General features: G+C 41.0%; 1 protein-coding gene across 3 annotated transcripts in view; it reads right to left on the minus strand.

Annotated features, from left to right (window-relative positions):
* LOC138284927 (prolyl endopeptidase FAP-like) overlaps positions 1-13,120 on the minus strand; it is a 551,554-nt gene that overhangs the window by 38,910 nt on the left and 499,524 nt on the right. The window lies entirely within an intron of this gene.

A 13,120-nucleotide genomic window follows, 5' to 3' on the forward strand; every position in this document is an offset into this window, starting at 1 on the left:
TCTCACCCAGGCGAGTTAGTCGGCAAAGCACATCATCTCCTCGTGTTTCTTGATGCACGTTGTCTGCTCCCCAGTCTATGAAACTGTTGTAGGAGACCTGGAGGTTTTCAACAGGCCACTCTCAGGGTACATCCACCAGCAGGACACAACGCCGCCCCAGAAAAGGACACCCAATCGGGCCCGTTTGCATGCGCCTCCAGTATATTATAGCGCAGCAGCACGGGCAGTCCCACTGTTCAAATCAGCGCAGTCTCCCCAGGCGCTCAATCCATAGGACTCTGATGGGGTGTGCGTCCGTGCACACCAGCGATCGCGGGCCATCCCGAGCACATAGGGATAGGGCCGCCTTGCTTCTATGTGGTCTGCAGCGCCGCAGCAGGAACCGGAGTACTCACCAGCTGCCGAGTGCCCGGGCGTGGCACAGAGCGCATCAACTCACTTGAATTAGGCCCAAATCAGATGCCCGCACCGTCCTGAATGTCGCAGCCGGTACAAGCCAGGCACGGCAGCAGCGTGCTCACCTGGCACGGTCCGCTCCTCACGCTCCTCCCAGGCAGGCCACCGCCAGCAGCAGCACACACGCCACCCCAGAATTCACCCCGACCGCAGCATTGCTCACTGCTGCGATTGATGCCGCTAATGCTCCGTGGGCCCAACCCGACAGGGCGCCTGCGGTGTAGTAGTCACTGGTCCCCCATATTTATTGCGGTGTCGGATAAACCGGGGATAAAGCGCGGAGCTCGATCAGCTTGCATCCGCCATCTTGGCTCTCGATACCCCCTCATCACTTTGACTCGCTGTGTGAGGATTTCCTTGTTAAAGTCCCTTTTTTAGGGTCGAGCCTGCGTTGCATGCGCCCGCGCAGTTTCACAGCGAGACTCTTTTATATTTAGAAAAGGGCAAGGAGCCCTGTCAACTTCATGTCAGTGTTTATTATTGGTTGGTGGGCTTCCCTAATAAAATCTGCTTGCTTTCATTAGTGGAAGGCACGCATATGTCATGCCTTTTCCGGTGGCTAGCCCTCCTCCAGCGCAGCGACCAAGTACAGAAAACATGCGAGGCTCGCTGTTTTCCATAAGCTCGTGGACTTTTTTTTCTCTAATTTACGAGCCCGATCTCGCTAGGCAGAAGTCAAGCGCTTTACATACTTGAGTCGGGTTAGGAGTTTACAACGCGATCAGCTCTAACATGAGCAAACGCGAGACCCGATGCATTGTAAATGCTTGTTAGACCTGGGGTTTGACAATCAAACTGGTAAATAGAGTTATTGTTGACAATACTCTTTCTATAGTCTTTGAGTCGACTTCTTTCATCCAATCGTTTTATTTGACCAGTCTCTTCCAGCTATTGGCTAGAGACTTTCATCTCTTACCAAATGTTATTGGCTTTTTGGTCGTATCTTTCTGCCTTCCTGCCAATGCTTTTATTGCACTGCATGAGGGATTGCTTTGTAGTTATAGCCTTCTCTATCCCCTTCTTCTGACTTCTTCTGGTTCTCAAGTGTCTTGCTCTTGCATTAGCACAAAAACTCCAGACACATTGGATTTGCCAATGTTTGCTGTAAAAATGTGTGTGCAATATCGACTAGCGCAAAATCAACGAAGCAAAAACTATTTGTCCAATGTTTGCTGCAGTCACTTAGACACACCTAAAAGTAGCAGAAGTGAAGCCACATTTCATGTGGCTGGTCTGAGAGTGCCGTATGCAGAGTCCAAGTACTTTAAACAAAGGAGTACGCAGACCGCATTTTCCAGTATCTGCATTAAAAAAAAAAAGAAAAACACTACTAGGCAAATTTGGCCCTTAAGGAGGATGCCAGTTTAAATACTTCCGTTCTGAGATATGAACATGCCTCACGCGCTATTTAATGACGCTCTTCGTACAATGGAGACTGATAAACAGAAGTAAAATATAATCTACTCTAGATACAATGTCTGCTGATATCAGATTCAAACTCCTTGGGAAAGCAGGCTTTAAAAACAGATGGTGGTTATTCTTTCTCTTTTCATTTAGTTTGTGGAAACCCTTTCTTTGTTGATGAAAAAAGTTCAGTGTTTTAGCAATGCATACTTTTTCTGATTCAGTTTTGGTTAGTTCAGTTGAGCTGCCTGTTAACCATTTTTGTACTGTTTAGGTTTCATTTTGTAAAACAACTGTGCAAATCTATTTGCACCCGTTTGCTAGTGTGACGTGTTTAATACGAAATGGAGCAAAATATGGAACCGACTAATTTCAGATTATATTTGCAGATTACATAAAACGTGGTTAAAATATATTTCCTTCGTTTTTCAAATAAGAAATATGATTTGTGTTTTAGCCAAGATCAGTTTGTGTTTTGGGGGTTCAAGTTCTTAATATAAAGTAGATAGCATGTAGTATATATTGTTCGAAAATCCATCAATCCTAGATAAACAGACTGCACTGCAACTTCAGATTTTTTTGTAATGTAGCCCTATAACAGGCACTGTACGTCCATATGTACATTTTAGCATTTTTGTGCTGCTCTTTTAACGAGATTTGTTTTGCATTTTTATGTCACCTTTTAATTTACAGTTGTGTATCCTAATGTATTTCTATGTCAGTCTTCTATGAGACTTATCTTTTTAGGATTTGTTTGGTTTGTTAACCTTTATGTGAAATGTTGTTCCGTTACATAAAGAGCAAAAATTGTGCATCAATTTATTTCTTTTGAAAAACAGAGTTATTCATGGATGAGTTTGACTGTGTTTTGGTTTTGACCCGCTTAGTAACATAGGTTTTCATTTTGGACTGCCTGGTTTTTAAATCACTTCCATGACTGAGACACCAGAATGGAGTCTTAACTATTGTAAGATCCTGTTAAAAAAGGTTTTGAGTAATTACTGCCAATGCCTGCCTTTTGCGATAAGGCCTACTGCTGTGCAGCTGAGGTAAGATCCTCTGCTCTGTTATCACAGGAACATGTGTGTAGGCTGAGCAAAGAGGACTACCACGTGACTCAGTCTGACACCTGCGTATAGGGAGCCCTGTTAAGGGTTTGATCCATAATAAATTGGTTAAACCCTATATATCTTGCTTGAGTATTAAAAAAAAATATCTCAGTTTCTTTTTTAATAAAGTGTGGGGGGGCAAATGACAAAAGGATTAACATGTGGTAAAGTTATGAGTGCTGAGTCTCCGCACTCTTGACAGATTCTCCATACTTGGGTCAGAATCTCAGCACGGCACACTGCAGGGAGACTCCGCACTTGTAACTTTACCACACGTAAGACCCTTTGTGAATCAGGCCCTAAGTCTGTAAAGCTTCACTGTATTTGCATGATGGGCAGAAAACTACATAGAAAACTAAGAGGGTTATTCTAACTTTGGAGGAGGTGTTAATCCATCCCAAAAGTGACGGAAAAGTGACGGATTTACCACCAGCCGTATTACGTGTCCATTATATCCTATGGAACTCGTAATACGGCTGGTGGTATATCCGTCACTTTACCGTCACTTTTGGGACGGATTAACACTCCTCCAAAGTTAGAATAACCCCCTAAATGTGTATTGGGTCAACATACAGTAACGATTGCTGACACTTTTCTTATATTTATAAAATTCCTAAGCCCATTTAGCACAGTTACATGGCCATATTAGCTCTCCTTCGTGCTTTTTGATTTTTTTGCAGTGTTTCCATTAATTATCCCTAATGACATTTTGATTTGGATCTAACCCACCCCAGGTTAGGTGTTCTGTTGCCCAGCTGACAGTTCAAAACCATCCGAGACAATAAGAGCCTCCTGGAAAACAAGTGCAGGCTGGTATGCACCTGCAGGATGGAGCACAACACAACACAAAAACAAGAATTAATTAGAAAGAGCTACAAAAGGGTAAATGCTACAAAGGTGAGGGGATGCAATTGTAGTAAACGACCTGGAGAGAGTAGCCGACCCACACACAATGTTGTCAGACATTAAGGTCATGTATTTCACTCTCTTCTTACTGCTGCTGCCTAGTACAGTCTGAATCTACTGTGTGGCCTAAGTTTACTAAAAAAATAGCTGACCCAAAACTAATAATTGTGAGAAAATGCTAGTCTTTTCCCTATGTGCCACCAGCCTGCTTTCCAAAGTCACCAGTCTCTTATTCCCAGAAGCCAAAAAAACTAGTGACTATCTCACGTGTGTAGGATGAGCAAATTCCCTAGACTTCAAGCAGCCTACATTTTTTTGAAGATTGGCTCACACAGTGATGGGATAAGAACAGCCTTTCAAATAATGTCTCCTCCATAATGTCAGAAGCTCTAAATTATAAATTGTGTAGTTCTATTCACATTGGGTCACAGTTCATGAAAACTAGGCCACTGGATGTACTGCTTGCCTTGAGCTAAAATGGCTCCCAGAGGAAAGACCGAAGCACCTAGGTCTGCATTACAAGCCACAAGTTGATGGTGCAAAACTGTCTTTAATGTTTCAAATGCTATGTCTTGCCTCTTCTTCCACTTAAAATGTTCTCCCTTGTAGTATCATTCAGTGATGAGGGCTACCGTTTCTGAGCATTCCTCAATGAAAACTTTCAATACAACTTTTCAAATGCAGAGAATCTTTGGATTGGTTTTACTATGTAAGGCTTTGGTCAATTGCAAACTGTTTTTATTTCATTTTCATCCATTCTAATGATTTCGGCTACATTATAAAGCCCATAAAGAAAAGCGTTGAGACTTTTTCAGCCTTAGCATATGAATATTGTAAACAAGACAGACCTTTCCTTGTGTCTCTTCGTGCAATGCTGTTAGAGAATATCTGACAATATCAACAAGTTATCTTGTTAGGCAAAGATATAACTGTCCAACATATCTCAGATGACTTGAATGAAATGGTGAAACATTTTGGCATACTCCATAGACCAAAATACCAAAATACATCACAAAAGAGATGTAATGCCTGTAGCTTGTGTAGAATGTCACCTTAAATCCATTGCCTCATAGATTAAGTCATGTGCCCTTTTCTAATCTTACTTAGAAATACTCAGGTCCATAATCTGATCCAGTAGTACAGAAATCAGATGAAAAGGTAGCTGTTCTCGAATGCAATGGCACTGAGCTCCTTGTGGTTAAAGCAAGGTCAAAATAATTTCTGGTTTGTGGATTTAAAATATAGGACCCAGCTTGAGAGCTAGAGTGCCCCATATGCTCCTTTGCCAAATTCTCCATCAAAAATTCCTATACGCATTGATTCTCCTTTATTGAAAGAGGGTCAATTTGACCCTGGGCAACCTCAGTCCCAGGTAAAAGATTGTTGTTCAAATCATGGCCTTAATACTGTGGCAATTGGTCATCGCCATTCTTGCTGAACACACCACTGAAGATTTGGTAAGCTTAAGGAATTTTAGGAAGTTCAGCCACAGTAGAGAAACAAATCATGACTTGTTCATCACAAGAATCGGGAAGTTTAAAGGGAAAACAATGTTGCTAACAATAAGTAGAACTAAACCTAATGTCTTGGTGATCCCACTTGACATGTGGGATACGTAGTCATAGCAGAGTAATGCCCATCACCACAGGAAATTATGGATTACTTAGATATTTCAGCCCTGTAGCATCTCTCTACACATATGACCTTGTTTGTCCGTATATGTTCAACCTAAGTCACTCTAATATCGCTCAGTATAGCAGCATGATCCAAACAATAATATTAACATTATTGTTAGTATGATGATGATAATGACAACCTGACAAGGGCAGTAGACCTGAATTTGTATTAATGTACTTTTGTTGTGTTAAGTTCATGGGGGGTAGTGTGTTTTGGGGGCTAGAACTTACTGGTGTGGAGACTGTTAATGGTACCTCATGCATAGAGGCCTAGAGTATATTTAGGGGCTTGCTTGACCTTGATGGCATTTCTTTGTGATGCACTCCTGTATGTTAGAGGGTGTTATGATAGGTATTTCAACTTGCATTCTCTAAATATTGGTTACTTTGTGTGTAGTTTTTAGATATTTGTGTAATACAGTATGTTTCCTTTTTATAAGACAAATACCAGACTGGACAGGCATTTATTAAGTGTTGTATGTTGTATTGGTGAGTCATGAGTCTCTAGCCCACAGCACCTCCTTTGAGTAAACATTGGACTGCTCTGCCTTGTTACCTTGAGAGTCAAGTGCTAAAAAGGGGTGCTTGGTTCAGAGTTTCAACGTCCATATTATGGAGATCAAAAGACATCATTTGTTATTTTGTTTGTTAAATCCTCTATGACGCTAAAAAGATGTATGGTCAAGAATTCCATACATTTGCCTTTACAATGCTTTTCCTACATCTTCACCCTGGTAAAAAAAAGTTCCACCTAGATAAAAACATTTTTTGCTCTAGTGCATATTACACTAATAGAAACAATGGTGCACTAACCTTGTTTTTGCACCAGTGCAAAGCGTCTGTGAAATAATCTGTGATATTGTCTAAGGGACTTAATGCTCAATATAATTATGTATGCTAATCTTCAACCTTCAGAGATGGTCATAGACAGCCTACGCAAAAATAATGTTAGGTTTCACACACAGTGTTATACACAAGAGTAAGAGGATAATCTCTTGTGTTCCTGCATTTTCACACTGACGTATCTATTGAGACATAGCACTACACTTGTGCGAAGAGTTTGTATGTGAGAACATGAAAAGCAAAGATATTGTCCTGCTCAATATAGCATCCAGAATACTAATTTAGTATCCTAGCCCTCGAAAAATTCTGTAATTACCTGCAAACTATTACCCTACCTGTTGGACCTGACAGCCTTAGGGTGGTCACCCCTAACTTTTTGCCTGCCTCCCTCCACTTTTTGGACACTGCTTTTGCCGGCCTTTAGACTCTGAGCACTTTACCACTGCTAACCAGTGCTAAAGTGCATATGCTCTCTCCCTTTAAACATGGTAACTTTGGATCATACCCAATTGGACTATTTAATTTACTTACAAGACCCTAGTAATGTGCACTGTATGTGCATAGGGCCTGTAGATTAAATTGTACTAGTGGGCCTGCAGCACTTGTTGTGCCACCCACTTTAGTAGCCCCTTTACCTTGTCTCAGGCCTGCCATTGCAAGGCCTGTGTGTGCAGTTTCACTGTCACTTCGACTTGGCATTTAAAAGTACTTGTCAAGCCTAAAACTCCCCTTTTTCTACATATAAGTCACCCCTAATGTGTGCCCTAGGTAACCCCTAGAGCAGGGTGCTGTGTGGGTAAAAGGCAGGACATATACCTATTTAGTTTACATGTCCTGGTAGTGTAAAATTCCTAAATTCATTTTTACACTACTGTGGGACCTGCTCCCTTTATAGGCTAACGTTGGGGCTGCCCTCATATATTGTTGAAGTGGTAGCTGCTGATCTGAAAGGAGTAGGAAGGTCATATTTAGTATGATCAGAATGGTAATACAAAATCCTGCTGACTGGTGAAGTTGGATTTAATATTACTATTCTAGAAATGCCACTTTTAGAAAGTGAGCATTTCTTTGCACTTAAATCTTTCTATGCCTTACAGTCCACGTCTGGCTGGGTCTAGTTGACAGCTCCTTGTGCATTCACTCAGACACACCCCAAACACAGGGTACTCAGCCTCACTTGCATACATCTGCATTTTGAATGGATCTTCCTGGACTGGGAGGGTGGAGGGCCTGCTCTGACACAAAGGACTGCCACACCCCCTACTGGGACCCTGGAAGACAGGGTTGAACTGAAAAGGGACCTGGTGCACTTCTAAGCCACTCTTTGAAGTCTCCCCCACTTCAAAGGCACATTTGGGTATAAAACAGGGCCTCTGCCCTACCACCTCAGACACTTGCTGGAGAAGAAACCTGAACCAGAACCTGCACCCTGACAAGAAGAACTGCCTGGCTGCCTAAAGGACTCACCTGACTGCTTTCTACAAAGGACTGCTGCCTTGCTGTTGCCCTGATGTCTTGCTGAACGGTTGCCTTGCTGCAGAAGTGCTCTTAGAGGGCTTGGATAGAGCTTGCCTCCTGTTCCCTGAAGTCTCAGGACCAAAAAGACTTCTATGTTTCAACTGGACTCCTTGTGCACCGAACAATTCTACGCACAGCTTGCTCCGGTGAAAAATTGACTGCACGCCGTCCCGGAAAGGTGCTGCTCGACCCTGAGAGGAAAAGATTGACGCGCCGCCTGCGGTGCGACCGGAACTTCGATGCACGGCCCACCCGGTCCACATGCAGAGTGGAGCAATGGGCTAAAGGTTTGGCTTGTGAAGCATGGTAGCATGGAGGAAAAGGAGGATGTCAAACATAAATATGTTCTTTTAATGCCTGCCATTTTGAGAACACACAATTCTCCTGAAGAAGTAGGCATGGATAGCTTTAAATGTATTCCTATTCACAGTGGTTAAAAAGATGTTTGTGGTCAGAGTTTGCTATCAATGATGGATCTATACTTTTTCCTGTGATGTAACTACATGTCTAAACTATACATAAGGAGGCATTTGTAAGAACAAGATATGCTGCAATGCTTCCAATCCCTTTTTTTATCATACTTGTTCATCTCCCTTTTTCTGCAGGAGTATTCCTTTACTGGATTTCCTTGTCTGGCTGACTGAAATGCAGGGCTCCTTCTCAACTCATAGTGCAGTGTTGATGGCTTTCTTATGAATACTTGCATCATTCATCATCTTCAATCAAGGACAAACAATATTTCTACTAAGGTTGTTTTCTGCCCTTTGATTCTTTTCCTCCTAATTACGACTCTCTTAAGAAGCCACTTTTCACCTTTTCACATGTATATTAAAGGCAAAATGTCAGCCTTTCCTCAGACAACCAGGAAGAAACTAGGAAGAGCTTCATAGTATCCAGTCATCAACAGAATACAACACCCACAACTCCATAGATTTGCCTTTGCCATGGATCTCTCCTAGGACCATGCTGAAGAATTACAACATGTTTGCCTTGAAAATAGAGCCCTAAAACAAACCTTAACATTAAGGTATAGAGAAATTCTAGCAGTCTCTTCTAGAGTTCCACTTTGCTCAGGAATCCTGTGAAATTAATGGAAATGTTGAATTCCTTGATAGTGCATTTTCCTACTTCCCTGCTTATTTCCAGCAAAACAATCTAAGGTGGGATATTTATTCAGCTGTAGTTGCCACCTCAGATCCCTGCCTTAATATTCATGCTACCATCTGGCTTGTGTATAACAAGATGTTTGAAGGTCCTCATTTGAAGCATTCTGATGAAGAGGCTCGTAGTGACATTCAGCAAGTTGGTATGTATGTTGTGACCTATGTGGCACGTTTTTACCCATTGGTAGATAATGCTACTTGGGTTAAGAGGACACAAATAAATATTTTTATGTAGATTAAAAATAGGAAATCAAGGACAAGTTAGCTTGTATTCATCATACTACTTCACCTTTTGAACTCATATACATAGCCCTGTTATTTGAACAGAAACTTCAGGATAGAAGTTATGAAATAAGTCTCAAGTAGAGCTTTCTGATGCTAGAATAATAAATACCCCCTGCTTATCAGAGAGTAATGTGGATTCTTTACCACAAGTAGAACCCACACAAACAGGGGCAGCTAGGGTACCTTTGGCAGAGGATGAAAGAAAATGCCGGTGAAATGCTAGGCTTTGCCTTTATTATAAACATTCTTGACATATGAGCCATAGCTGAACCATACTTCCTCAAAAACATTTGAGAAAAAACACCCAATCTCTGAAATACAGAAGACTAAAGGTGTACAATAGATCCTTTACATTGAAGCTTCCATGAGTGGTTCCGACTGCAAATTGTTCCTTTTGCCAATCACCTTGAGAACTGAAGCAGGAAGGTCTAATCCTTTTTTCAAGGACTGTTGGATAGTGGAGCATGTGGAATGTTTATTAACCTTAATTGCGCTCTTAAAACCAAGTCTCTATGAGACTCTAAAAGATACCTCAGGTAATACAAATTGTTGATGGTATGCCATTGGCTTCAGGACCTGTTAAGGAAGCTTCACTACAATCACATCTTTTTTAAGAAGTACTGCTTTTTGGTCTAATAGCCTTCTCTATCATGCTGTGTTGTTTGGGATTCTTTATTCATGGAAGCACAATCCATGCACCCCAAAATATCAATAAATGTTGGATATTGAATGAGCTGCTCGAAATCCACAACCTTCCACTATCTATCACTAGCAACAAAGTGATCACGGCCATAAATGCATGTAGAACTATGGGAGCACCCGGTCTGCAACAAGTCCTCTTGGCACTATTTAAGCACGACAACTCCACTGGTAATTCTCTGTAAGGGGATATTATCCAATTATATTATTTCGGACAATTGCACAGATCAATACTTCAGCCCATTCACAAAAAGGGGTTGATAAATAACCTGCAAAATTATAGAACCTTTGCCCTCCTTGATGTAGAGGTAATTTTTTTTGCCAGGATACTATTGGGTGAATTAGAGGACCAAGCCACTAGCCTGAATACCCTTAAAAAATTCCAGACTGGCTTTAGAAAAGGCTAGATAATACTAGACAACATCGCTGTCATAAGTCAATTAGCGAACCAGGCACTAAAGCAGAATTCATCTCTATATCTTTGTTTTCTAGACTATAGTGTTGCCTTTCATAAGGTGAACCACAATATCCGTTGAGGAAAACTGAAAGTGTGGGTATCCCAGAGAAAGTATTTAAAGCAATCTAACTTCTATGCATGGAGAGATGAGTTTGCATCAAATTGGGCAATGGTTCAGCAATCTCAAAGAAAATTCTCACCGATCAGGGCCTAAAAGAAGGCTGTGCCATGAGCCCACTACTTTGCAAGCTCTATACTGCTGATCTACTACCAGCTTTGGTCAATCTGAGGACATATCCTTCAAAATTAGGGGGCCAGCATGTGCACCTGCTACAGCATGCTGGTGACACAGTATTGCTTGATGAAACACCAACTGGACTACAAAGGCCCCAAATGATCTTCACAGCTATAACCAAAAGAATGGATTAAAACAAAATCTGGGAAAAACAAACATTTTGCAATTCAGCGACTGTAAGGCTGAATATAACTGGAGGATCAACAACCAAGGGATATTATTAACTGAGGCCTTCTATATCTATATCTATATCTATGGGTTTGCCTTGACACAATATTACAGTTCATCCATTAGTTCAGAGCACTCTCCATCCGCTGCACCTAACTCCAAAACCAACTGTAGAAAAATCTCTAATCAACTAAGGAGCCTGAAAGATACCTATAATTTGGAAATATTTACAGCTAAAGTGGCCACAACAATCTTAAATGGGTCTCTGATCTGAGGCCCCAAGCTCCACAACAGCTAAGAGCTTTATTTGTATTGCCAATAAACATGCTTGCAAGCCAGCTAAGGTTTGAGTTTGGACTAATTGATATGACCATAGTAGTCAATCTATGCGTTATGACATATTGTTTGAGGCTGAGAATCGCACCTGAAGAGACTTTAAAATGCTCGATATGGAAATAGGTAGTAGATTTTCCAAACATTCACCACAAGAATGGCAAATGGTATCTTGACAAAATCTGAAAAGACCTGCAGCTGAGGGATCAGTGAGATAACAAAATAGACAATAACAACTTTAAAATATTGGCTAAATTACTTTTAGGAACAACTTGGAGGTTCTTACAAAGCTATCAAGGGCACAGCTACTTTTGGCATCTTTCACATCACCTTCTCCTCAACTTTGTCTATTAATCTTAAACAATCGGTATGACTCAAATTTCGAAGATGACGAATTTTGCTTCTATCTCTAAAGTCCATCCAACCTTGGAAGCATCTGGATGAATGTGCTTGTTACAGAGGCAGCGGAGCACCCCCTTATTGTTATCACATGCAAAATGCCTCTGTCCATTCCGGTCCCTCAGAAGGAAATTTCTATGCCTATGCTTCATTCGATTGGCAGTGAGAACAATCAAGGCAGCATATTGGCATATGCGTGCTCAGAACGGACGTGCAGCATATAACAAGACTGCTGAAATTTTTAGGTCTTGTGGTCGCCCAATAAAAGAAAACATATTCAAAATTGCACACCGATGCATGCCCTACGATCAATCAAGCACTGGATCAAAAAGTACTGATCAACCATCCAGGTGAGTCTGCCAAGCACAAAGCACTTTATAATGGATGATCAGTAATCACCAACAGATTAGCATTTTCTGATGTCCTGGACTGACTTCCACAGGGTTCGTATGAGTGCTTCAAAAGGTCCATTTTTAATGTTTGTATTCTTGACCTCACTACAACATTACTTAATTGAGCTACTTAAGCACAAGCCACTTTACGGACTGACTCAGCTTCTGAACGTACTATTTTGCCACATACTGAGCTGCCTAAGTGCAAGACAGTTAAGTGCCTACCCATTATTTCGTTCATTTTTTACAGTTCACTACTTCATTGAGCTGCTTAAGCACAAGCCACTTTACGGACTGACTCAGCTTCTGAGCGTACTACTTCACTACATACTGTGCTGCCTAAGCACCAGACACTTTCAGTACTGAACGATGATTTTGCTCACTTTTCTGTAGAGGTGAACATTGGTTTTAGTTAAGTTTTTTTAGGTGGGGTGGGCAGAATAATCTGTATTTAATGCATTCTTATTGTAACATTTTTATAAACCTATCTATAAAAGAACTAAGTCATACTGAGAAATGCAGTGATAAAACTTGCTGTAGAGGTGGGTGATGTAGAATGAATTCTGCTTGTCTGGGTTTTTCTTTTAAGGTAACCTATAAGAGCCTGATATTTAAGCATTAATAATAACCAAGTAAATTGTACTGACCTTTTATGAAATTCGAATGATAAAAGTGTAAAGGGGCTTAAAAAATATTCCAAAGAATAACCCAAAAAGTATCTGAGCAAATCATCATCCCAATGAGCTATCTTATAAGGCCGCTAAAAATAGCTGTGATTTTATAAATGTAGCTTAGGAAAAAAGAGATACACATTAATATTCACTTGACTTTCTTTAACTGATTTTATCTTCACCAAATTATGCCAGTCTTTACTGCTGAATCGTTCTTTGTCAGGAAACATATACTATGACTCATCCAGGTAAATTGGGAAAATCACTTATCTAATGCGTGAGTAAGAGGACGATTGCTAGTAAAACATTGACTAACCTGGCGCTCTTCTATACTGTAGGCACCCTC

The sequence above is a fragment of the Pleurodeles waltl genome, chromosome 3_1, assembly GCF_031143425.1.
Source record: "Pleurodeles waltl isolate 20211129_DDA chromosome 3_1, aPleWal1.hap1.20221129, whole genome shotgun sequence".
Classification (NCBI taxonomy): Eukaryota; Metazoa; Chordata; class Amphibia; order Caudata; family Salamandridae; genus Pleurodeles; species Pleurodeles waltl.